This window comes from Pan troglodytes, chromosome 2, assembly GCF_028858775.2.
Source record: "Pan troglodytes isolate AG18354 chromosome 2, NHGRI_mPanTro3-v2.0_pri, whole genome shotgun sequence".
NCBI lineage: Eukaryota > Metazoa > Chordata > Mammalia > Primates > Hominidae > Pan > Pan troglodytes.
Window position 1 is genome coordinate 85486408 of NC_086015.1, and position 27440 is coordinate 85513847.

The window sequence follows — 27440 nt, forward strand, 5'->3', positions numbered from 1 at the left end:
GACTATAATCCAGAAATAAAAAAGCTCTTGAGATCTTCAATATTCTTTAAGGATATAGTGGGATCTTGAGACCAAAAATTTTGAGAGCTGCTATGAGACGGTAATAGATATTTTCTTTTCTGGTTGTGTTAAGGAAAGAGAGAGTGGGGAAGATATAACCACATCTTAAGCTCCATGGCATAAAAGTGGAATCTATCAATTCTGATGCGATCCATTGGTAAGAACTAGCATGTGGTCCATGGTAAAGAAGGGTGAAGGTTCTAGGAAACAAAAGCCCTGTCAGGCAGCCACTCCAGAGCTACAGTTCGATGCTCTGGAAAGAGGAGCACAAATCTTTGGTAGACAGACAACTGTCAGTTCCATAATGTTCAATACAACAGTCATTATTCTCTTGGAAACATATTTAAATCATTTGGAAGAAAATGCCTTAGTTGAGTTTTCTGTATGCCCCCTTATATAGTAGATGAATCATTCTTCTTTAAATAACGTAGCCATTTTCCAAAAGCAAGATAAGCAAGCCCAACAAAATGAGTAAAAATTATTCAGGTCATTAAAGAGATAGATATATCACACTGTGCAGCGTTTACCATAGAAAGTTATACAGGTTGTTCATCAAATAAAGTTGACAGCCACAGAGCTCCTTGGAAGCTGAAGTCCAGCCAGCTCCTCTTAGCAAACTATTCACCCTGGTACTTGCCTGTTTCACCCCCCAAAGAGGCACACTTTCTTTTTTTAAGAAAAGCTCAAATTTACTTAATGGTATGCTTTTATGTAATTTGCACAAAGGCATCATACAAGCCATAAGCAGCCCTGTCTGCTGACTCTATGAAGACAGACATTTTAAATGTCTAAATTAGTTCCTGATACATAGTAAAAACTCAATAGATATTTGTTGAATAAATACACAAAAGCATTGAGCCATGGATCGATATGTAACTAGAAAGATGCTTATAATGGCATAGTTTAATACTCTGTCATTGACCTTGAGACTAGTCAACATTTTTATTAAAGCCTTAGCTATAGAAAGAGAAATAATAGGCCAGGCGCAGTGGCTTACGCCTGTAATTCCAGCACTTTGGGAGGCCAAGGCGGGCAGATCACGAGGTCAGGAGATCGAAACCATCCTGGCGAACACTGTGAAACCCCGTCTCTATTAAAAATACAAAAAAAATTAGCCGGGCTTGGTGGCGGGTGCCTGTAGTCCCAGCTACTCGGGAGGCTGAGGCAGGAGAATGGCGTGAACCCGGAAAGCGGAGCTTGCAGTGAGCCGAGATCGCGCCACTGCACTCCAGCCCGGGCAACAGAGCGAGACTCCGTCTCACAACAAAAAGAAAGAGAAATAATACTGATTAAATTTTCAGATGAGCCACATCTGAAAAAAAAATTTTCAAAGGAATTGATGACAGTATCAAGGTTCAAAAATAAAAATGACAGGGTAAATAATTAGGGCCCTCACTAACACAAGTCAACTTAATCAAAATAAATATCTCGCTTGTACACAGAATAAAAATCAATTTTCTAAGTGTATGCATCTTGACAAAAAGCAGTTTATATTTTTTAAAAGCTTTAAATTCTTTTGTTGACTAAAATTATAAAAGTAATTAACAATATGATGCAGTGCGAAAAATAGCAAATGATTAATTAACATATCCAAACTTAAAGTAGACTGATTTGCCATTATACATCTTAAGTATTATATCCAGTTTGAGATGTCATACTTTAAAAGCTTGGGTTTTTTCATAAAGGCAGAGTTTTTCCAGAGCAATACTTGGCCTACAGAGATAGAACGAGGGGGAAACAATTAGCGTTTATTCAGTATTTGTCAAGCAAGTGACAATTGTTACCATCTCCCGTGGAGGATTCCAATGAGGGGAGAATAGTAAAGAGGTTAACAGTGCCTACCACTGGGAGCAGCAGTCATGGAATGTTAACCTACTGCATGGTTCGCAGGTGTTGGGATCTCCAAGAAAGACTCACAGGAGTACTGGATGGAACAATGCTTTACTATCATGTAGAAGAGACAGAGAAAGCCCAGTTTCAACAGTGAGTATCAGTTCAGTTTCTTATGACCAGTGGGTCTCGTCCCACAGTTGACACAGGAGATGACTTGCATGCACCCATCTTGGGCAGCAGGTGAAGGACCCCATTTCCTCCCAACCAGGAAGAGACATAGCAGGGGATGCCATATGATGAACATGCTTAAGCAGAACAGAAGAATACACATCACGTCTGGAACAGGAAAAATATTCCCAAACAAAGAGATACACCCAGCACAGGCTATGAAAGCTTTCTATCTCTTTTTAAGAACTGGTTCCAGACCCAAAGCACATTCTTAGCCAACCATGCAAGAATTAAAAGCACATACCCATGATGGCCTTTCGCAGCAATATTTATCTTCAAATATTTGAATAATTGTTTTTGTTGTTGTTGTTGTTGCTTTTTGTTTGTTTGTTTTTGTCTTCCAAAAGAAGTCCAACCTTACTTTGAGTCACTCCAGATGGTAGGACCTGAATTTATACTGGAAAGGTACATGGAAGCATACTACACCTCAAAGTAAGAAAAGGTGTCAAACAAATCTATCAGAAACCAAAATGGGCCATATTTAAATAATTGTGCTTTTTCTTCTAGATCATATTCACAAAGTTGACGATCTTAGTGCCATGGCGAATAATTGTCCCCTTTATCAGGAAACATAGATGACTTTGAAGATTTCTATCTTGGCCAAGATTCTATGCTACAGTGTCATTCTAATTCTAGTGTGAAGTAACAATAATATTAGATAGAAAATAAAACAAACAGTATCTTCTTCATTTATTGCTCTAGCAAAATGTTTATGGATTGGGTCATGTAAACAACTGAGCCCCCATCTCACCAAAATGTTAGAAACTACAAACGTACACACAATTACCCTCTCTAATTCTGTCTCTCTGCTCCCCACCTCTCTCTTGCTCTCAAGAGCGAAGTTATTTTACCAGCTGTAGAGGCAAGCTCTAATGCCACCTATCAATTACTCTGTATCCTTACTTTCTCACTCCCATCAATTTCTAACATCAAACTCCATAAAATGTTAGCATATTCATTCATGAGGTCATCCTGCTTACAGAGAGGGCATCCTATCAACAAGGATATCCAAAAGACATATTCATTAAAGAGTCTTTTTTTAACCCACAGAAATATTGAAGTTATCTTGTGCAGACATGTTTTATTTTTGTCACTTTTAATCACTATACTAACCTAAAAATTAAAAAAAATAGTAAATTTTAGTTTATCTCACTCATTGTATTTATTCCTACACTAAAAGCTAGCTTTCCCCCAAAGTCTACATATTAGGTTTTCTAAAAAGTGAGATGACACAATGATATTATAGAAAGAAAAGTGGATTTAAATTTTCTAATTCATATAAGCTATATACCTACATGCATATACTATTATAAAATTTGGTGGAAATGCTAGAAATAGCACATAGAGTTAATTTTCTATAAAAATTTTTTAGAATACAATAGAAACAACTTGTCTTAATACATTGAATTCAAATAATCTTTGAATGGAAATAACACAAACAGCATGACTGTCATTTATAAAAGGAAACAAAGCCTAGAAATTGATAAATACATACATTACAAATTAAAATTTCACTGTGACATTATTTCTTACCCAGTAGATTAGCAAAATATTTGAAAGTATATCAAAGTATACTTTATTCTAGACCAAAGGGAAATAGAAAAATATATTGCTGGTGAGCATGCTTAAAAGTGGTACAATTGAAACATTTAACAATATCTAGTAAAGTTGCAGATGCATTTGGCTTTTGTCCCTGAAAATCTCATATCTAGGAATGTATCCCAAAGATACACTAGAAAAACTATAAAAAGGTATAGGCACAAAGCTGTACATCAAACGATGGGTTTTATATAAGTAAAAGAGTGGAAACAACCCAAATATGCATCAATATGGGACTTCCTTAAGAAATAACGGCATGCTTCATAAAAAAGAGAGCCCTCTGCTGCTGTAAGAATAAATGAGGAGGCTTCTATATGTTACTATGAAGGGAAACTCTCAGATTTTTCATTATTGGGGGGAAAAAGCAAGATAAATAATAAATGTATTTTGTCACCATTTAAGAAAGGAAGGAATGTGAATATATATGCCTACATTTGACAAACGATGGAATGAAAAACTAAAGTGTGTTTTTTTTTAATACTTAACCTACAGGCAGAGTGAAGGCATAGGATCAATGGCACAGGGATAGGAGCCAGACATCTTTGAATACACCTGTTTTCATATATTTAAAAAAGCAAACTTCCCAAATAAAAAAGAATATAAAACAAATAAACCAAATTGTGTAACCTGTTTTTGACATAACCACCCAGAAAGTGATTATTTCAAGAGCCTGTAATACATCACTTAGCAGTTTATCCCTGATGTGAGATATGCCAGAGGGGGAAAATACTGCAAAAATTGTTTTTAAAAAATTCTTAAATTGATTTCACTAATCAAATTGTTGGTGAAAATTGGCATTGTCTTCTAAGACTTTCATATAAGCAATTATGTGATATCTTCATTCTATCATTGCTGGTATTACTGTGAACTTGTATTTTCCATGTGGCAGAAAGGAGATTTAAATTAGAGTTGATCAAATAAAAATTCTGTGGTTTTAAACTGTAATTGGAAGAATCAGTTGAGCTCATAGTATATTTAAGCTTTTTTAAAAAGTAACCCTACCTCCACTCACTGAAAAGAGTTAAAATTAATGACCTATAGTTGCCTATAAGCTAAAAGGAACTAGGGCTCCTTGGAAAAATGGCCATTCCAGATATGGAGCCGATACATACAAGATGAGACTAGAAGCTTGTACCTCTTAGTAATATAGACATCAAATACTACCTTAGTCATGCCAAAGGGAGTGTAAGTAAATTTAAAGAGGCTTCCATTGGCCAGTGAATGGACAAGAAGGATAATTGCTGCAATGTAGGGAAAATATCAAATATATTTGAAATAATGATTTTGCAATTATATTAAAACACACAAAAAATCTTATTTGGTTGAACTATACTAGATAACACACAGTTAGTTTAAAAATTGTTAAGTAAAAGAGAAAATCCAATCCTTTATTCATCTCTTCTACGTGCATTTTACCCAGCAGTAACCAAACAGAGGATGATGGGAATTTTGTATTTCTGGAAATATGACATGTAATAAATGAATAAAGAATTTAAATAATCAAAGTAGATAGATTACTAATAGCTGTCAAATAACAGAAAGAAAGATAAAATTATGTGCCTACTAATTAAAGAACCTATCACCACCAATGAAGGAGATTCAGGAAAAATATCATACCTGAATATGTTCAAGCTTCTAAATTCAACTACCAATGAATAGGCTACACATTGACCAGACAAATATGCTAAAAGATACTATGAAGATTCAGTAGGCTAAGTTTGGACTGTGGGGAACTCTAAAGGAAAGATTATAATATTTTCCAACACACAAACATCAAAGAAAAACAAAGAAAGATGAAAGGAAAATCTGTATTGAAGGAGAGGTCAGCAGCACATTTCAAAACAAATGCACTGTGAAAACTTTATTTGGATACCTAGTGAATTAAACTACTAAAAAATATATTCATGAGAAATTGTAAATTGGGATCCTAATTGCTATTTTGTATATTAAGAAATTTTATCATAGGTGTGATCATGGTAATGCTTTTTAATTTTTTCAGGAATTTTTATTAGAGATACATATTGAAATACAGATTAAATGTTATTTCAGGGTTATTTAACTCTAACATTGTAGGTTCTTCGTAGGTGAGTGTGTTAGCTCAGGTTCCCCAGAAGGAGACCTTGAGTCAAGAATTCATGGGCACATTTTGTTACATGAGTATACACACTGCTACAGAGAGCAGAACAAGAGTATGTAAGAAGAAGTAAGATTTTATGCAAAGTCCTGCAGAAGGTAGCTTTAGCAAAATCCTGTAGTGGAAGTCAAGAGTACACACAAATCTTTGAGACTTCCTGATTCAATGCAAAGGAGCTATGCTTCTATACCCTACCTCTGACAGTGACTGTTTGAGAGCTGCCCAGGGACTAGTAAATTGCCAAACATTTCTGTCTTGGAAATGAAGGTATGGAGGCACACAAATAAGAAACTGAAGAATTGACTTTGAATGTTGCAATCGCTTTACGTAGAACAAGATTAATCAGGAGTTGATAATTGTGGAGACTGGGTGACAGATGGTGGAAACACGGATGTTCTCTGTATTGTTCTGTGTATTTTTGAAACTGCTTAATCTCATCCCCTCCTTAAAAACGCTTTAAATGATAAAAATATTTCAAAAACTAAAATAAAAGGGCTGATTTCAAACTAGTCCCCATCTAAGGTATACCTTGAGATATCAAGTTGGAGGTTGATGTATCAAGGTGTCAGTGAGGTGCTACAGAAAGGTATCACTGAGCTCCATGGAGGGAGCATGAAACAGATCTTCAAAAGCTCATTTTCTCATTGCCTCCAGGCCAGCATTTTCTCATTGCCTCCACCTCCATTCCAAGAGTCAATCACCCCTACATGATAATCAGTCAAGAGCTGTCACTTGTAAACTCCTTTAGATGGCAGAAGTCTTTACAGAGAAGACTGGTTCCACAAATTAACTAGAAACAATTTGGGAAAAAAAAAAAAGAAAAGAAAAGGTACATTCAGCCTGATGATTCAATTGCAGGCTAAACCAGAATCTAATGATTTGGTCTGCATTTATTCTCAACATGGCTTGGATACAAAAGTACACCCCTGGCTCTCATGGTTTCCATGCAATGCATTTTTAGGTACAAATAATAGCGCTCCTATAAAAAGGACTTCTGTTTACCTCACAAAAATTGCACTAAAACAATCCACCACTCTGAAGCCACTTATTTTAACAAGAACCCTGTCTCCAAGCAAATGAGACTATCTTGAGAGTAACTAAGTAAGATTTTCACATAAACAAAAGCATTCTAACAAGCAGCAAGCTAGGAAAATGGGTTCTGGATTTTTGTTCTGACTCCACCTCTTTTTTCTTTTTTTCAGACGGAGTCTCACTCTGTCGCCAGGCTGCAGTGCAGTGATGCGAACTCGGCTCACTGCAACCTCTGCCTCCTGGGTTCAAGCGATTCTCCTGCCTTAGCCTCCCAAGTAGCTGAGACTACAGGCGCCCACCACCACGCCCAGCTAATTTTTGTATTTTTAGTAGAGACAGGGTTTCACCATGTTGGCCAGAATGGTCTCGATCTCTTGACCTCATGATCTGCCTGCCTCGGCCTACCAAAGTGCTGGGATTACAGACGTGAGCCACCACACCCGGCCCCTGACTCTACCTCTAAACTGACTTTGGGAATATCATTTAACTTTTCTGAGCCTCTATTTTCTTAGCTGTAAAATTAGGAAATAATATTTATATCAAAATGTTACCGTGAATAATAATTGAGATAGTAAGAATGCACATTATAAACTGTTAAGTATTATTCACATGCCTACATATCCACATATCCTTATTCTGAATCCGATACTTTAACCAAGTTCAAAGGAATACTGTATAAATTAGAGAATTAGTCATCAAAGTTATTTTATCATTGTTCTTTCTTACTTTTTAACAATGTGAATTATAAAGCCTGAGAAATGGAACAGACACAGAGCTTTTACTTTATGTAAATTTCTCCTCTGCACTTGCCTTCTCAAAATATGTTTCACCGTTCAATTCATATATTTATTCAAAAAGTTCACCCAACTACACAAGGAATAGGCAAAGGAAATGATGTTTTTTTAAATTTACTATGAGGCTGAGCTGTTCCTTCTTTCTTTTTTTTTTTTTTTTTTTTTTTGATTTAACTTTTACTTTAAGTTCAGGGGTTTATTATGTAGCTAAACTTGTGTCATGGGGTTGGGTTTACTGTGCAGATTACTTCATCACCCAGGTATTAAGCCTAGTGCTCTTCTTTCTTGATCTGTTCTTTGCTTGATTAGCAAGGGAAATGTTAAATGTCTAAACTCTGTGAACACTTCTGAGATGATAATTTACTAATTCCTTCACTTAATGCTTAGACATTGAATTTTTTTTAAATGCCCAGTTGTTCATATTTCTGTCTTCCAACTTCGTCTCAACTCCCCACTAGCCAACATTTCCAGAATGGTCTCTGGGTATGTATTAGTTTTCTGTTGCTGCCTTAATAAATTGCCACAAACTTGGTGCCTTAAAACAACAGAAATTTATTCTCTTACAGTTCTATAGGCCAGAGGTCCAAAATCATGGTGTCAATAGATCTTTTGTCTTAGCCTGTTTTATGCTTCCATAACAGAATACCTGATACCAGGTAATTTATAAATAACAAAGGTTTCTTTCTATCAGTTCTGGAAGCTGGGAAGTTTAAGATTGAGGGTCTGGCATCTGGTGAGGGACTTCTAGCTGTATCATCTCATGGTGAAAGGCAGAAGGGCAAGAGAGAACCCACCCCTAAAAGTGATGTAAAACAACATGGTATAAAAAAGGGGGGCAGGGTCTTTATGCATTGCTGCCTCTCTTTCCTCTAGTTCTCCATCAATACTTTGGTTACCTCATGGCTGCTTACCCCACAATCATCTGCTGTATGGTCTTCTTAGTGTGAACTGCTAAGTTTACTTTGTGGGAGCTGATTCATAGTCTGAAAGAGGAGAGTCTGCAAATCATCTCATCCTAGAATCTAAAAAGTGGCAAGGAATAGAGGCCACATACTTATTTAATGCAGCATCTCTCCAATTAGGACTTTAGCCCAAAGAGGAGAAAACAGAGACACTATTCTAGCTTCTAGAAAATAAGGACACTCTCTTCCTTTCCTTTCTCTGCTTCTCATTGACCATCCTCAGTGTTATGAAAATTGCCACCACACCTTTTCTTCTTCCCATACCTTCTTTTCTTCCTCCAAAATAAAAAGATGTAGAAACAAAAAATACAGTCTCTAAACCTCAAATGAGCTTTCTCAACTAAGTCAGCCAGACTAACCATTGATATATTAAAGAAATTGATAAATAAATTTACAAAATCCTTTTTCAGTCTAATTTGCCTGATTTAAAAGCCTCATACATCTCAGTGCCAGATCCTTGTAGAAAACATAAAAAGTTAAAGATTTTCTGGGTGCCTCACTTTGATTATTTCAGTAACATTGCTAATAATTTCCCATCCCACCCCCATTTGCCCTAAACCTGTTCAGGTCCTGGGCATGAGAAATGCATATTTTGGCTAGATGTCGTAAAAATCTTGTACTCTGTATCCTAACCTTTTTGATAACAAAATAATAGGCATGAAAATGAAAAAGGCAACCGGAAGATCACAATTAGTAAGAAAAAGCACAGAAATGAAAGTGAAGTGGAACTAAAGGCCTCATCATGGATCTTTGTGACGCCAGCAGGTTCCAAGCTTCTAGCAATTTCTCCTCACTGGCCCTGTTTCCCTATTTCTCTCCTGTTTTCTTTTCGTCTTGTTTCCATGAGGGCTCCCCAGCTTGCTTTTCTTCATCAGTACTCCAGCAGTTCCTTCTAGAAGATCTTCCTGTGCTACGGAGAACAGCCTTCTTGCCACAGTTTCACCAGCTGCTCAGCACTGATGCTGGCATCTCCTATTTAGGGCCTGTTTTTTTTTTTATGCCCCCCACCCCGATCCCGCTTCCATACTCAGCAAGCAGCTGATTTCCTTTAGCTCCAGTTTAACAGCATTAACTCAAAGCCCCCGTGTGACAGAAACTTAAAAGAACATCCATCATGGAACTCTTTGCATATATGGAATGGAGAGAAATCTAAAAACCACACAGAGAGGAAGGAGCCCCTTACATGCCTTCACCCATATAAAGGGGGGAAAAAAGTTTTCCCAGCATAGGTGGGATGGAGGAGAAGTGAGAGGCTTTCCTTAAACCAACTCTGAGGACATGCTTGAACAAATTTACAATGCATGTTCAGCTTTAATCAGAAGATCTCTGCACAGCCTCGAAACCTAACCTCAGTTTCCAGCACGCAGCACTCACTGTGCCTTATCCTGTAACATCAGTGAACGCTCGGGTGCACATATGCACAGTAGCTGACTTTACAAAATGGGTAGAAATGGCACTCCAGGGCCAGAGCTTGCCCTTTGTTTAAGGATGGATCAGATTCATGTTACAGTTTATTGTTTTTAAGATTACAAAAGTGTGAGGTTAGTTCTCTTGCCTATAATTCATCAGTCCTTTGAATCATCAAATGACATGATGACTCATGAATTTCTTCCTTCGTAGGTCATATTTTAATCTTATATGAATTTCATATGAAAAATGAGAAAAGCACCCACTCATCATACAAAAGGGACACGAGTGAGTTTGGACTGAAAAAAAGATGACAAAAAGGAAAAAGAACCCGGCCAATAATGCAGCAAAATTCTATTCTTTGACGATCTTATCCACTGGAATAGTCAGAGGTGAGTAAATACACAGTTTTCTTCATATTAGTGAGGAGATCATCCTTCTCTTTAGTCAAATTCAGAGTCTTAGTTTTCTTTGTTTCACCAAGTTTATATTTTTTTCATTTTCCACTTGGTAAAATATAACTTCTGCTGAGGCTGGTTACTTAAATGTTCTATCTTGAGTTTAATTTTAATCACATGGCATTTTAAATCTGAAAATTCACAAAAAACTTTTATTTAAATCATGTAAAAAGATCCCTTTCCTGCTATTGAAATTCAATTATTATAAGAACAGTACCACTATGTTAAAATATAATCACCTTACTCCTTTTGGCTTCATGACAGTGTTCGTGAAGTGCTTAATATTCATGTAACATGCTACCTCACCCTGTAATATCACTATATTTATGGGAAGAAAGTGTAATCCTCTTTACTGGCTCAGGTTAATTCCAATAAAATATTAAATCCATTTTCTAATCTAAATGAGTTCATTAGGAGAGGCATGGTACTGAGAATACCAAACTCTCTACAGAGTTCAGCTTCATTACATTTCCGCACTATGCGTTTCCAGAGCTGTTGTACTACATTTATGAGGATTTATCTGTACTGTTCCAAAAACATTCATCCTAATTCTACTCCTTCTGTGCATGCTAATCATGAATATGTTAAGTGGAAATACTAAGCTTGTAGCCAATCTCATCCCCAGATGGGTTCAAGTTATGATTACAGAAGCAAATTTGCCATAAGCACTCTTAGAGCAGTGCCAGGGAGGAGGAAATGAAGGTCTGGAGCAGCACTCAGGAGAAAAAAAAAGAAAGTAAAAAGACACTTTGAGACAGAGTAGGAGTGTCATAGATGTTAGAGACATAGAGAGAATAAAAAAAGGTATTTCCAGATTGCTGTGTCTCAGAAAGACTTCCAATAAATTATAAATAGACCTGTTCTGAAGAAATTTGAAATACATACAAGAATCAAATCATTACCTTTAAATGTTTGGAGTCTCCACAAGTCTATAATCCAGAGTTGAACTTTACATTATTCATCTTATTATATCTAGCAAATATTCACTCCATTAAGGCTTCCTTTTGAATAAAATAATGGATCTTTTAGGAAGGAAGACAAGACCAACCTGGGATATTCACATCGTAAATAATTATACAATCCCCAAATGTCTGCCCATGGAGTGCCTTGACTTCTTTTATTTATTTACTTATAGATTTTTACATACACCTAGCAGATTTGTTTTCTTTCCTCTAAGGTTAGAGAAACAATAATAGGTTATTTGATTCATGTTATCACAGAGGGTGAAACCATCAAGAATCCTTGTCACCTCCTTTATGTTAGCATGTGCAGTGACTTCATAGTAAAACCATTTTAATCTACATTTTGTGTATTTAGTGAACAAAACAAAGATTTCCCAAATAGACAGGTTGTAGATATCAACCTATTTTCGTAGAAAAATGAGATGAAGATGAACAAGAAGCAAGATGTTTCTGACTGTTGGTTATTAAAGCCAGATACAGGTTCATCTTCATAAAGTCTGCAATAAAGGGTGAGCCTAAAGTGAAAGGCAGCAGCCACTGGTTGTCACTGTTGTACCACAAAACAGCAATTGCCGGTCTATTCTTTCAAAAGGCTGCCTTTTGAGAACAGTTTGAAATGATGTATTTGACTATTTGGTTTATCATTAAAACTGAGCACACAAACCTGCAAGGCTCCACGGATTGCAGTCTAGTATTAGACATTTTGATGTGGGAGTTTGACAGAAAAATAGTTCTATATGAATTACATTGAAATATGAAATAAAGATTTCATTATATATTTAAACAAATACTCTGTTTTTAAATGGTCATGTGAGATACATGCTACCTCTGTTAATTAAAGCACACATTCGTTCTGATGTTTAAACTAAATATCATTATGTTAATGCCTAGTGTGTATAATTGATCACTTCAAGGCTTAGATACATTATTCAAATGAAGTGTTTTCTAATGATTGAGCTTATATCATTTTTAAGCAGTAGATGAGTAGACAGCCTTGACATAATCTTCCCTTTTCCCAAATCTGATTAAAACTGGCAAGACAAGAAATCAATGGGATCCTGAATATAAAATCCCCAAATATTCTGCTGTGTTTGAAATTAATTAAGTATTGTGAGGCAGAAGCCTCAAATCAATAAACATCAATGATGGTAGTGTTAAAGATGGGAAGAGTTGGCAAGAAATCAGCCTGGTGTTCATGGTTGTAAGATGATTGTCTACTCTAAGAAATTAAAGTTTAAAATTAGAACAATTGTGCTTAGGCAAAATGCAGAGACAGGTTTTGAAAGGCAAGAACAATGACTGTGTTTCTGAAGACAGTCTTCTAAATTTGGAAAATTATACTTCTTAAGAAAACATGAACTAGTACTTCAATTGTACCTTCAATGAAATCAGATCTTTCCAAATTGAGTCAATAATCAATTTAAAAAATGGACATTGGTGTCTTCCAGAGATCACAGTGAGAGTGCCATGGAGTAGGTGGGGAAGCTGAAAGTATCAGTGGTGTTTTATATATCATTTCTACATGACTAGCTCAACTACGGAGTCTACTTTCACATGAATTTTCCAGATTAAATACTATTGTTTTTCAAGGTCATTCTTTCTTGCGTTATCTCTATATTCTCTACTTCTTTCCCTTGTTTCTTTCTTTTTAACTTCTTGCTTTCTTGCTTTCTGTTTTTCTTAACCTCAGGCATAAGCTGTAATCCAAAAGCAATGAGGTAAATGCATAATCAGGAAAGAGAATATAATTAATGCTACCTATGTTGTTAAGTAATAAACATTTGTCACATTATTGAAATTTTTCTGATTAAAAATAGGTAAATATGTGAAGAAATCACTACAGTCATACCTCTTGTGTGGGATTCTATTTTCATTCAGAGGTAAACATTTTAAATACATTGATTTTTTCCTTAATATGGCAAATGAGAATAATTGTCTTCTCTTGAAAGAGGCAATCACAGTGGCAGAAACAATTTCACAAGGAAGAGATTTATGTCCAAACAATTACACTATGCCAAGAAAGCTTATCAATAATGGTATCTATTCATATAAACTTCTCAATGTGTTCTTTAATCCAAATGCTTTTAAAGTCAGAGGAAGAGTAGCCACATAATCAATACAGGTACTTGTGAAAAATGACAGTTTCAAGCCTTTACATGAGACCTAGAGAATAAAGATCTCTCCATACAGCCTCTAAATACATATTTTCAACAAACTTGAAATGATTAGGAGCATTAAACTTTGAGAGTCACTCTTTCTGTCTCATTAAAGAAGAGAAGAAATGAATATATGACATTACAAATGTTATAATTACATCATTTTCATGGTCAATGGAGTCAAACGACCAGGGTTTTATGACTTAGATGAACAGCTCAGAATAGAAGGTAGCTTTATATTAATATTTATTTCCTAATATAATTATATATTTATAACGAGATATTTCATAAACCACATGGAATATAAACTCTAATTCAAGAAAGGGATCTTTTAAAAACATGTAGGATGAAAGGGGTTCTCACTAAATATATGCATTCATTGGCCACAATAACAACAACCAAAAAAAGGTCTCCACATTTCTTCTGTCCTGTGTCAGCTGTTGTATCATTGCCCTGTTTACTAAGGTTTTATTAGGTATCCACAAGTTGTTAGTAAATTACTTGAGGAAAGTTTCTTCGTGTTCCAATTCTTTGCATGTCTAAACTACTCAGCTCTATTCATGTAGTAGGTATAGGGTAACCATTTGGTGAATTAGGAAGTTAATTAAGCACACACTGCATACTTCTGTAAGGCCATAGATATATTCTTTAAACATTTAGAGTAAAGCACATTTTTGTAAATTAAATAACCTTCAATTTAGTGCTTAAAGTAAAATCATTTAATATCCAACTACACTCTGGTGCCACACGACCTCCATGTCTTCTGAAAGAGGTGCAATGAATGCATAAATAGCCTCAACCAGATGCATAAATAGCCTCAACCAGAGAAGGAGGGACAAAAAAGATTGGAAGGAAAGAAGGCATCAAGGTGTAGTGCAGACATGGCCAAGCTGAGATTTAAGGCTGTGATCCTTTCTAGTCTCCTCTCCATTTTAGAGTTAGAAGCCACCTTCAGGTTGTAGGGGGGACACAAGCCAGCTAGCTAGAAGACTAGAATTCCCAACTTGCCTGGAGGCTAGGTGTGGCCATGTGACTGAGTTCTCTCCATAGGAATATGAGATTGCACATATCATTTTCATAAAAGGGAATTCCTTTCCCTTTTTATTTTTATTTTCTTCTCTAGGAAGTTAAAATACTAGCACAGTGGTGACCCAGCCTCAGTCTTGATGAACTATAACACTCTAGAGGAAGCACAGTAATGTAATAGAAGAAATCTTGGTACTTACCAGATGGATGAGAAGAAAGTACAGTTTTAGCTTGTCTGAGGTGCTACATTTTTAGCCCCTCTATCTTAGCCTATAACTGAATTAGACCGCACACAAAAATATGTTGTAACTATGTTTAAATGCATTAATTCGCTCCATTTTTTTTTCATCAATGAGTTGACTGATCATAGTGCTGACCAGAAGGAATAAGAGGAAGTTTAATTGGTGGAGTGAGAGAAACTCCAAAATAAGGAAGCATAAAAAGACAGTCAAAATCTTGGAAGAGAATTGAGAAGAATGTTTGTCCTACTGAATAAGAGAACTTGAGGGCAGGCAGCACTCTTCAGTCTAAAGATAAAGTGAAATGTTTAATATTTTAAAGTGAAAAAAACTTAGTTCTTGTCTTCCCTGGGGATAAATGTCATATCCAGAAGATACCTAGAATAAATACAAATTATTTAATAATTACTTAATAAAATTAGATAGCATGCAGTGTATGAATGAAATCAAAAGTAAAAAAAGCCCCAATTTAAAGTAACTTAAAGAATACTTGGCTCCCCGTTGTAACTCATTTAATACAATGTTTTAAGACACACACTTTATGTCTTAAAAATGAAAGTGATACCTGACTACTTCCAATATATGAAATAGTTATATCTTAAACCTAGATTTTAAAGTACATATACTAACACTGTGAGTTTCAATTCATGAATATGCCATTTAAGCTAGATGTTTTAGGTCTCATATTTGTGTACGCCACTTTTTCCTTCCTGTGAACCAAAAATATCCATGACTTTAAAGTTGAAACAAGCTACCACCGCTTAACATTTGTAAAAACTTGATCTTTTGAGAAGTCAATACAGAGAATAAGCAAAACAGGGTGTTAACAGTGCAGAAAGGGGTTTTGTAAAGACAGAGAAAGCTAAAATAAAATTACGAGATAGGTCACATTTATGTTCACAGTCTTTCATTTCCCCCACCTCCCTGTTTATCACCCTCACCAAGACGACGCCTATGAAGCAAAGTCAACCAGCCCAGCCATTGCCTGACTGGCCTCCGGTGGTTGCCAGTCACTCAGCTATATAAGGATTCTATTCAAATCTTTGTCAAACTCCCAGATTCTGAACCAAGTTATTTCCCTCAGCTATGCAGGAAGAGGGCATGTGTCATCTTACTCCAACCCTGCACTCTGGCCTTATGTCTTCTCTCTTTACCCTTAGCAAAATTTCCTGAGTGACTCTTATAGCCCAAGAAATTATCTCTATATAGTAAAAATGCCTGAGTCTTATGTTTCAAAAATCTCTCTGTATACAGTATAAATGTCAGCGTAATTTTGCAAGAAACTGTCTCTATGCTTTTTAGCCAAATAGATCAACTAGGACATAAAGGGAAAAGTGATGGCCACTCCTTTCTCTTTTCCTCTATAAAATGAATGTGTGTGTGTGTGTGTGTGTGTGTACACATATATGTATAATTTTAGGTAGACTTTTTGATCACCACATCTGGTTAGAACAGAACAGAGACTCTAATGTTGAAATTATGAGACAATATGGTAAGGGAAAACCATGTAGTAGGAAGTCCTCTGAAAATTCACTAGGAATAAATTCGTGTGATTTGTTCATACCCATTGATGTAATTTTTTTAAACTATGGCATACATAAAGTTACTAAATCAGTGAGAGTTTGTATTTGCAAAATTGATTCAATTTCAAGTCAAATTACATTCTTTTTATTAAAATAAAATATTAAGTATGCTTTGAACCTTCAACCTGTTATCATTACATTTTACCTATCTACTATTACAATGATTATTCAATCTGTTCCATTCTTATTTTCCATTCTATGCTTCACGCATTTATAGCAATGAGAATTACTGTATATTTGAACTCTTCATCCTCTCAAGCTGCTACGGAACAGCTAAAAAGAAAAGGAAAAAAAACAACAACACAAGACTGTCATTGTTCTTATCTCAACACTGCCACATAGACAACCTTGAAATATCTAAGATTTTCATCCTTCTTGGAAATGGTTTTCAGCTTAAAGGCATTTGACCTGGAGTGAGGTTATATTTCAGTCAGCCTACTGAATGGTATATAGAGAGGCCCGTCAGCAGAAGCTTGGCAGAAAAATGTGAATACAAGTTCAAGTGTCTGGTAGCTGAGAAAACTGGAGGAGGGCAAATCAGCTTGAATATCAAAGCTAAATTCTATCAGAATGGCAAAAGTCATTTCTAAAACAAGACATCTCGGGAAGGCATTAATTGTGAAATCTCAAATAAGAGTTAACCTATTTGACTGAAGGTCATCTTAAAGAGTTCTGAAACCATTCCTTGGGACACAAGCCTAAGACATTTTTATTAGGGGTGAAGAGATAAGATGCATGGCCAGAAGGTGTTGGTATAATGTGGCATGTAACCTCTTACAGCATCGTGGATGAAAATAACTTATTTCAAAAGCCAAGAGCTTGACAAGGATTCTAGGAGAATACTGACATGGCATATGAGCAAAGAGTCTAAGGAATTTTATTCCAGGATGTCTAGTCAGGATATTTATAAACAGGAATCAATTCTAAATTGACAGTAGAATAGACTATGCCAGGCTGAGCAATGATGATATTTTCTGATATGTGTAGAAATGATCAGGAGAGAGAAAATGTTTAAAACTCATAGATTGGCACCAGGTTAATCAAGACAGGTGTTAGTGCCTAGGTCAGTATTCTGTGTATTCAGAGATGATGGCACAAAAGCCATCACTGCCTGGTCCTATGCAACATTTTTTCTCAAATTGAGCAACCTGATCTGTGAGGGCTGCCCATAAGCGTTGTCTGCTGGGCCACTTGGCAGCAATTTTCAGTCTATTTCTGTAAATTGAGCTTCACAGTGCCCTTTGAATGTTTCCCCTTCCAGATTGCCGGGGCTCCAATGCTGTTTAGTTTACAGGGCTCACTTTCAACTCTAACTGCCTTCCAACATAATGGGGCCTAGATAAATTGAATGGTGCACCTCATTTTTATGAGCCCAGTAAAACTCCCACCAGCAGAGCAAGTGCGGGTTCTTTTCAGGTTTAGTGGAAGATAGAGGAAAATCATCAGAAGGGCAGTTGGTTATCTGTTTCTAGGTTTAGAACAGTGGGAGATTCAAACTGCCCCAGTTTCTGGCCCAGAGTTTCTTTCATGATTCTGTAAGATTGTTGTAGGAGGTTCTTCAAGAATAAGTGAGCAGGAGTTCTTATGCTTCTGCAAGCTTGTGCTTAAACTGACTGAACAGTAGTAATCAGATATTCCCTTCCTAAGAATGGGAAGGTGATATGCACCAGGAATTTCTACTTGGGTCTTGTGCATAGTGCCACATTCCAGTACCCATATGTTGGGAGCTTTAGCCCAGGTATCTCTAAAATGGTAACAAAGTAACTCTTCCTGTTCCCTCACTAAGATTTGAAATGCATGAAATTACTCATTATTGACTCTGAAAAACAACAGAAATTTGTTGTTGAGAGCAGATAGGAGTAAATCACTGCCTCCCATTACAAACGGATAGCAAGACATTCCTGTATATGGGTGTACCTGTCCTTCCTTCAGACGCATTCACACAAAGGGCTGGGGGAAGATATCAAGGAAGACCATGAAGGGAGCATGATTTCTTTATAAAAACTGGCAAGCGTTAGAAATAGCATGTCTGTTTTCCTAATAATTTCCTCTCTACCCTGGGAGTTTTCACCAGTAGATATTGGTAGAAAAGGAGAGCAGTTTGGTTACAACAACACATTATTGTAATCCTAGTTCAATTTGTAAGTATTACCAAGGAAGTGAGCTCATAAATTGAATATTCATTTATTGTACCAATATTGATAAGTTAGGAGGCCAACACTTTGAGTCTGCTAAAACTCATTTACTTGCAATGACCAATAGGCAGAAAGAAAACTAACAGCCCCGTAGTACATCAGCAATCCTCGAACATGCGTGACTGGACAAATCAAAACCCCTCCTTCCTTTGTGTGTTTTTTATTCCATCTGTGTGCACTTAGTGCCTCTCTCAGTGTTCTAGTTCACACTTTCCTGCAGGAAAGTACCAAAACACGGTCCCATATTCATACCCAACTTGGCTTACATATCAGCTATAGGAAATGGCTTGGGGTCCTTGGCACCCTGTTGCCACCATCACAATCCTTTCTTGCAGGTAATCCCAAAACCAATTGTTTTTCTTCTAAATATACATAAACCACAGCCTACTTTTGTGAATCAAAACTATGTTTGAACCAGGATTTTATTTTCTGTTATATTAGAGACATTGGTTGATAATAAACTGGCTTATTTTTATTAAAACTCATATTTAGGTCTACTTAATTTTTTTCCGAAAGCTTGTTTCCTTCCAGTCATTAATTCTGTTTATTTAAAAGTAATATTTGTACTTGAATACATTAATAGTTTCCATTGTTGCTATTACTACTTATCATTTTATTTCCCCAATCTTTTAAATCCAAAACACTAGTACTCCTTGTTGTAGTTACACCTCTATGAACCCAAAGTATTCCTTAATACCACTCGCACATGAATATAAAGGCTTCTAAATAAAAGGTCTGTTTGAAGAGTTTAAGAAAATGACTGTGAAAATTTCCAATAATGTGGATTGAAATAAGGCAATGCCTCAGTAATCATAAAAACTCAATTTATCTATTTCAAAGCACACCATTTAGCCACTTTTCAGTAATTCGCATATTCTCCTAGCCCTTCTTGCCCAGGCTACCTGAATCTGTGGGATCCTCCTTTGATTTGAATAAAGTTCCCTGAGATTGTGATAAAACCACTGAGGTATAAGTGAAGATAAACATCACACACTATTTTACAGAGTTAGAAGTGATTATTTTTCTCTGTTACAAATTTCTCACTGCTGTTTTATCTATGGGATCTGCACTTGGCAGTGTGGATGGGATCCCTGTATTTCAGTTTCACCTCTTCTACTTTTGGTGATTTAGTTTTCTTAGGCACCACTCCACTCACAACTCCAGCTCTCCTTTTAAACTGGAGCTTAAACATAAGCTTTTCCTTTCAAGCCCCCTGCAGAAAACGTGCTGTTTCTCAATTGTCCCTAATAAAACTGAATAAAGAACACACTTCACTTTTGTATGTTATTTTTACTTTTGTTTTTAATAATAACAGTAGTCATTTTCTAATCGGCATCTTTATTCAAACACGATTACTCCTAATCCCTTTATTTCTTTTTAGTGACTCTTACTAATTTTACTTGAACAAAACAGAGAACATTTCTGTATCTCTTCTTTTTCCTGACTCCTTTGACAAGAAAGGATAATGAAAATCCAATTTTATTTATCCAGTTTTTTTCTTCCCACATGGATGAATTCTTTTGGTTCAAAGGGAATTTAGCTAAGGTTCAGGTTTATATCAAAGGAGAAATCCAAATTTTGCACTCAGTACAATGTCTGGAAAACTGTAAGTGCTTTCTAAATATTTATTAAGTGAATAAGCAAATTAAATATTCTCTTTATTATTGCTATATTGATGTAGCAAAATAAATAAAAACAAAAAATGTCATTCAGTTAGCAAAAGTATACTATGTTAATAAGATACAACCAAAAGAGAAAAACATAACCAAATATTAATATATTAAAAATATAAGTTTCTACCTTTTCTCAAAGTTAAAATTCTTCCTGTATTAAAAAGAATTGACCAATTCTAATGTAGATAACCTTTCCATCACTACCATTTTCAGACTTTTTTGAACATACAGTGATCTATGGGAGAAAAACAAAAACAGAGTTCTAAGATTCAAGCATTGGTATACGTAAAAGCTCCAACTGTAGAAAAATATTTATATATGAAGAGCAACTGCAACCTTGAGTAGGCTCCCCAGGCTGCCGGTTTTAAATCAAAATGAATCAAATGTTGAGGAAGATTCTTGATTTTATATCACCAGTGGCCCCAAGGGCAGGGGTAGAAGCTCAATAAATACTTGTTGAATTGACTTTCAACACTTTGAGAAAGTAACTCTTTGGGGAATTGATGTTTTACTTTCTCTCAATTTTTCACAGCCCATCCTGCCTAAAAGAGAGAGAAAAAAGAGAGAGAGAGAGAGAGAGAGAGAGCATCATTTTTAATATTTGCTTTACATTTTCCATGTTTTTCTTAAATATTAACATTTCACAAATGGCTTAGTTAATAATTCTAATTTTTATTGGTTTCAATGACAAAATAGTGAAAAAAAGGAAATGAAGTATAATTTTTTAAAAGGGAATGGAAAGAAATACTTGAAAGGAGAGAAAATCTGCCTGAAGTGGCAAAGAGTTTTATTATCATATAATATAAAATTGTGGGTTTGCATATGTGCAAACATAGATACACTGTATAAATTGGAATTTACATTTGGCACAAATGAAATATAAAAGAGTTGAGACATTTTCACTGGGTTAGTTTCATAATATTTAAGTAGCAGAGATGATTTTCTTTGGGAAATTTAAAATATCAGAACTGTCTAATAATTACTTTAAAAAACATTTTCCAGGAAAATATTTCCTTTCAGGTCACAAACTATTTGAAATACGCTGTTTTTTCTAATACAAAATTCAGAATACTGTCTCCCTGACTTTTAGAGAACTATTTATTTTCACAATATCACAGTATTTATATTCTCAGGAATTCTGATAATTTCAATTTTACAACAACAATAATATGTTTAGGAGATGAGAAGCTATGAAAATGTTGAAAAGTTTTCAGGATTTTACATATTATAAATGTACATACAAACATGTCATATTTATAATTACAGATGACATTTGGATTGATCATTTTTATTTCAACATTTAAAATCAGATTCAATAAATTCTGTTTTAGTTTTGTTTTGTTACAGCAAAGAAATGATAATGGTCTCAAAGAGCTGTAAAGCTCATTCTATTGAGGCTGATATTTGCCCCTAATTTTTTTTTTAATGTCGGATTAGTTACCACCTTGGAATAGTACAGCTTTAAGAAATCCTCAGGGGTTTTTTTTTCCCCCCTTGATAGATGTCATATTGAAGACAGTGGGTTGTTAGACCTTGGTAAGTAAATTTCACTATACAATACTTGCCTGTATGTAACTGAATTAACACTTTCAGGATAGCAGTGAGTAAACTGAAAGTCATCATCATTAAGTAAGGATTATATGGGTGAGCAAGTTATTCTTAGGCTGTTGACTCCTGGGAAATACAGCCTCCTTTCTTATTCCTTATTCTATCATATAAAGGTATAAATTATTTCAGTAACTAGATACAACTAAATTTTCATCAGAGAAAAAAATGATTAATAGGGTTAATTGAAAACTAAACTTAAAATGAATATCAAATATTTTGCATATTCAAAACGCATAATGATTACAAGATTACTTCCTATCGACTGGGAAGCATTCTGAGTTGTTTGTTTGTTTGTTTGTTTGTTTGTTTGTTTTAACAGCATCTGAAAATATTAAATGTGGTTGTTTTCCTGATTATATATCTATTGTTCCTTGAAAATATTTTCTGCAACATCTTTCCGTTAAGCCAAAAGCAAAGTTGCCTATTCATGTGCTGCCCAGAAGTCAAAGGAGGTAATTAACCGTTTTCCACTTTATCTCCTTAGGCAATACCTGAATTATCTATAGAATCTAAACATTTTTCCACTTCCACTACTTAATAAAGAAACCATAATTTCCATATACAGTGTGGTGATTTCCTTCTAATGAGAAATGAATTGGGCTGTTTATACAATTGCTTCCCTTTCCCCAGCTGCAAAATTCTCTGGGGGCTTAGTTGGTTTAGCAGTGACTAGCTTTTAGTACACTCATAATACCACAGTTTCTAGATAAGCAACACCTATGTATACATATATATATACACACACACACACGTATATACACATATATGTATATTTACATATATACACATATATATATTTACATATATACGCATATATATTTACATATATACGTATATATTAATATATATACACGTATATATATCGCATATATATATTTACATATATATGCATATATATTTACATATATACGCATATATATTTACATATATACGCATATATATTTACATATATACGCATATATATTTACATATGTATACACATATATTTACATATATGTATACACATATATATATTTACATATATACACATATATATTTACATATATATACACACATATATATATAAAAATATCAATTCTTAAATTTTCAAATCACGTGTTAAATGATGCCTAACCTTTGGCCATCACAGCAGGCTATTCTTCTCTAAGTCAATAGTGATAATATTTTTACAAGTTCTAGAATATTTATAACAAAAACACATTTGGAAAAATAACTGAAAGGAAGGCTGCTAAAAGTGTCGCTGAGAAGATATAGAGAAATCCAAGCCCTACCAGGGTGATCAGAGAGTTCTTCGTAAAAATCAGATCAGTGAACAGCCAAAAGTCTGCAGGGCTGGAGTGTGATTCTAATTGAGGAAACTGGTCAACAATATAAACCTTAGAAAAACATGTAAATGGGATCGCAAGATGTTTGTGTTTATCTCATTCATAAAATAGGAGAAACACATTACACTAGGGGAAAATTAGCATTTAAATCATTTAAAAGGCATTTTCTGTTATGGTTATGGATGTTGCCCTAGACTTTACTCTCTATGAGTGAGATATTCCTTTCTAATACTCACCACCATTTTGTTCTCATTCCAAATGTATCCATTTAGCAGTTCCAAAGCATCCTGATACTGAGGAGGGCTTCCACAGAGTGGTGGAGGCAAATTTTCTTGGAATTGGAAAGATACTTGTAAGTTAATGTGGGATAAGCTTGATTCATACATTGGTCCTTGTACATTGTATTAATGCGAGTCAGTCCCTGCCTGTACAACATCAGCTTTAAGTGAATTAATAGAAAATTGTTTTGGAAAGTACAAAACTAGGGATCAGACACGGAAGCAAAACAATCCTTATCAAGTGGAAGCCACTAAGTCAGGACACGTTTGTGAAGAAAACTGGCCTCTCTAGATGACATTATCAGGAAGTCCTCACTCACCGTGATCCCTTGTGGGCCAGGAGTCATGTCTTATTAATGTTGGTTTTTCTAGCACTGAGCAATTGCCAGTCACATAGTCAGTGCAAAGTAAAGTGCTATGATGTGATTGAATGTATGCCTAGGTTGTTTCTCTCTCAATGTGACACACATTTGCTCATTGTGTTATTTGCTTCTTATTTTTTTTTTTCCGAGACGGAGTCTTGCTCTGTCACCCAGGCTGGAGTGCAATGGTGCAATCTCAGCTCACTGCAACCTTCACCTCCTGGGTTCAAGTGATTCTTCTGCCTCAGCCTCCTGAGTAGCTGGGACTACAGGCACCCGCCACCACACCCGGCTAATTTTTGTATTTTTAGTAGAGATGGGATTTCACCATATTGGCCAGGCTGGTCTCGAACTCCTGACCATGTGATGGGCCCACCTTGGCCCTCCCAAAATGCTGGGATTACAGGCGTGAGCCACTGCGCCTGGCTTGCTTTTCAATTCTTTAGTTTATCCTAAGATGGATACATTTAACAAAATTTTTATTTAATTATTTATTTATTATTTATTTATTTATTTATTTATTTATTTATTTTGGATGGAGTCTCACTCTGTCGCCCAGGCTGGAGTGCAGTGGTGCGATCTCAGCTCACTGCAAGCTCCGCCTCCTGGGTTCACGACATTCTCCTGCCTCAGCCTCCCGAGTAGCTGGGACTACAGGCGCCCAACACCACGCCTGGCTAATTTTTTTGTAATTTTAGTAGAGACAGGGTTTTACCGTGTTAGCCAGGATGGTCTCCATCTCCTGACCTCGTGATCCACCCGTCTCGGCCTCCCAAAGTGCTGGGATTACAGGCATGAGCCACCGCGCCCGGCCCATTTAACAAATATTTATGGGGTGCCCCTTACATGCCAGACACTGTTCTACATATTTGGAGTACACAAATAAAGCAAGCAAAGATTCTGACCTCTGTGGGATTTACTCAGTCCCTCTCATTTAAGGGCTGCCATCTGTCTCTGGTGACCCTCTTCACTGTTTTCCTCAGTTTTTCATTTTGCTGAAGCTCGTTCTCTATACATAGCGATGCCTCTTCCTTTACTGACTGACATTCATATGTTGAATCATTTTATGTTCATCTAGCCCATATATCTGTGTTATTTCATATTCCCGGTTAGATCACAATAACTTTCATAGCAGTAATTGTGTGTTAGTACCAAATCCAATGCTTGGTTTTGAACTAAGCAAAGCTCTAGATGGTCTTAATACAGATACTATGTGGGTGCAATCTCTGATAGTGTCTTAGGTCAGGTTGTCCTCCAAGAAAGACTTTGATAAAAAGAACGGTCTGCAGGACGCTTATTAGAGAGTATCCTCAGCAACAATGTCTGTGAGGAAATTAGAGAAACAGAATTAGAGGACGAAATAGAATTTGTTTTGTAATTAAAGCAAACGCCCGAAATTTGACAAGTCCTGGAACTAGGATGACCTGTTAAGAGTTGTTTCTAATTAAAGCAAGTTAAGCTTTAAGCCATCATATTTAATAATCGTTGAACATGGGCTATTGAGGACTCACTGTGAGCTATCAGGTGGCAACCCTCAAGAGTAGATGAGAAATGAATACCTTGGTTTTGCATAAAAGAATCTGAGCAGTGTACATAGCATCCCCTATAATCCACCTCTAGGGTTGCTGTAGCCCCTGGCTTTGTTTTAGATGTTCACCATATCTGGAGACATCTCCTCCAGGATTCTGGATGGTATCTTTTCCTGATGAAACTTATATGAAGATGGTTAGTGAAAAAAATATATAGTATTATTGCTGCAGCTGCTATCAGGGTAATGCTGATATTTATTTATAATTCCTTTCCTCTGTTAACTATTCAAGATTTCCCTTACCCTCCACTAGCACCTCTGTAAGCCTAAATGGTTTACTTGGGGATAGCCCAGACCTTCATTGCTGAGGGCTCCGAGTCCCTAGCCACCATCTCTTTCTCTAGCCATAGCTTCAGTGCTGCTCATTTGCTGTAAAAATTGGGTAAGCAGTAGCAAGAGACATCCAAGTTGATCACCTGGGAGCCATGCATGTCCTTGCCTTTCCCTGTTATATAATAACAGTTCTCACTCTTCCTGAGGTCAGGGTGAATTATCTCTCCCAACGTGGTGATTCCTTTTCTTGCTTGTTGGTCTCCTCCTGAAAGGAGTCTCTAATGATCTGGTGGCAAACAAAGCTGAAAACTGAAATGGGGCTCTTTTTGTGTCCCCCAGCAGGAGCATTCCACTTCTGAGCATTATGATCCCCAAGCTCACAGAGTCTAACAACTTATCCAAGTAAGTCAATGGGAATAATGGGTAAGTAGGGCCATTTTTACTTCTATCCCTTGGTGCCTGGACTCAATATTGTCCTTTTTAAAATACAGACCTGTCCTGAAAATTGGTGCTCCTTCTAAACTGGCACCTCAACTATGCTTACCAAAGGCCCTCTGTTGTTCTATTATACTAGCAGCTTCTGGATGGTGACGTATGTGACAAAACCAGTGGATGCTGCTTCCTTTGCTGTCAAGTGCGTCATTTGGTCTGTCCTGATGTTGTATAGGATTCATATTAATGTATTAAATACTTTGTATGTCTGCAGATATAAGGACTGGCCCAGGCTGCAGTAGGACTGGCTACATAATTTGTTGTTCCCATAAAAAATAAAAATGTGGGGTCCCTTGTTCATGTGGCTATACAGGTCATATGCCAACAAAATTAGCCATTAAATATAGGCATAAATAATAAATTCATAATGGAGTGTGTGTTGATTCTAGGCCAAAAAAAAAAATCACTGCCTTTTCCAGGGAGCAATGGGTTCAATGTAATCAATTTGCTGCAAAATGACTGGTCTCAGGGGATAGTACTGTTGGTGGCTCAACGTGGTTTCTTTGCTAAGATTGGATATTCAGCAATGCCAGATTAGCCTTGGTGTATGGAGCTTATGCTGTTGGGTCTATACATAGCTTGCATCCCTGTCACCATGGCTACCCTATTCATGAACCCATTGTGCCAGAATTATTTTGGCCAATGTCAGAGGCTGGCTGACAACAGCCGGCTGAATCACTCTTGTCTAGCTAGTTATTTAGTGGCTCTTTCATGGTGGATAACCTCTGATGAGAGTTAATATCACATCAAAATGTTAACACATTGCCATCGGTCCATCAACATGCCTCTTACTCAGATCACAAGCTTCCTTATCTATTTTCTTCTGTGCACCTCGCCAATAAGCCAGGCTATTCACCAAGAATATGATTTAGTATATAGTCTTACCTCAAACAACTGTTTCTACTCAAAGTAGATTATTGGGTATACTTCATGAAGCTCGGCTCATTGAGAGAATCTACTTTCACAGCCATGCTTTAAAATCATTCCTGATTTGGGTTCAAGAGCAAAAGTAGACCTTGCATATACACACTGAGGTCACATATCTGTGAGCCAAGCTCAGCTTTTCTCCTCTACCATCAGTTGATCATACGGAATCCCCCATGGGTATGTAGGTGTGAGCTAAGAAAGAACAAAAGTGTAGCAGTGATAGTGACAACAGCTTATGGATGAACT

General features: G+C 36.1%; 1 long non-coding RNA gene across 5 annotated transcripts in view; it reads left to right on the forward strand.

Annotated features, from left to right (window-relative positions):
* The first annotated feature begins 229 nt into the window (after window positions 1–229).
* The window catches only part of LOC107970489 (uncharacterized), a 59814-nt gene continuing 32603 nt past the window's right edge, over window positions 230–27440 (forward strand). Inside the window, exons 1-7 of one of the 5 annotated variants that reach the window (XR_008547019.2) lie at window positions 9413–10183; window positions 10263–10441; window positions 13287–13349; window positions 22269–22401; window positions 23547–23626; window positions 26115–26177; window positions 26350–26618. This is a non-coding gene — a long non-coding RNA (uncharacterized LOC107970489). Of the gene's footprint in view, window positions 2044–9399; window positions 10184–10262; window positions 10442–13286; window positions 13350–22268; window positions 22402–23546; window positions 23627–26114; window positions 26178–26349; window positions 26632–27440 lie in introns of those variants that run through there. The other 4 variants (XR_001713080.3, XR_001713079.3, XR_010155653.1 and 1 more) reach the window with 4 other exon arrangements.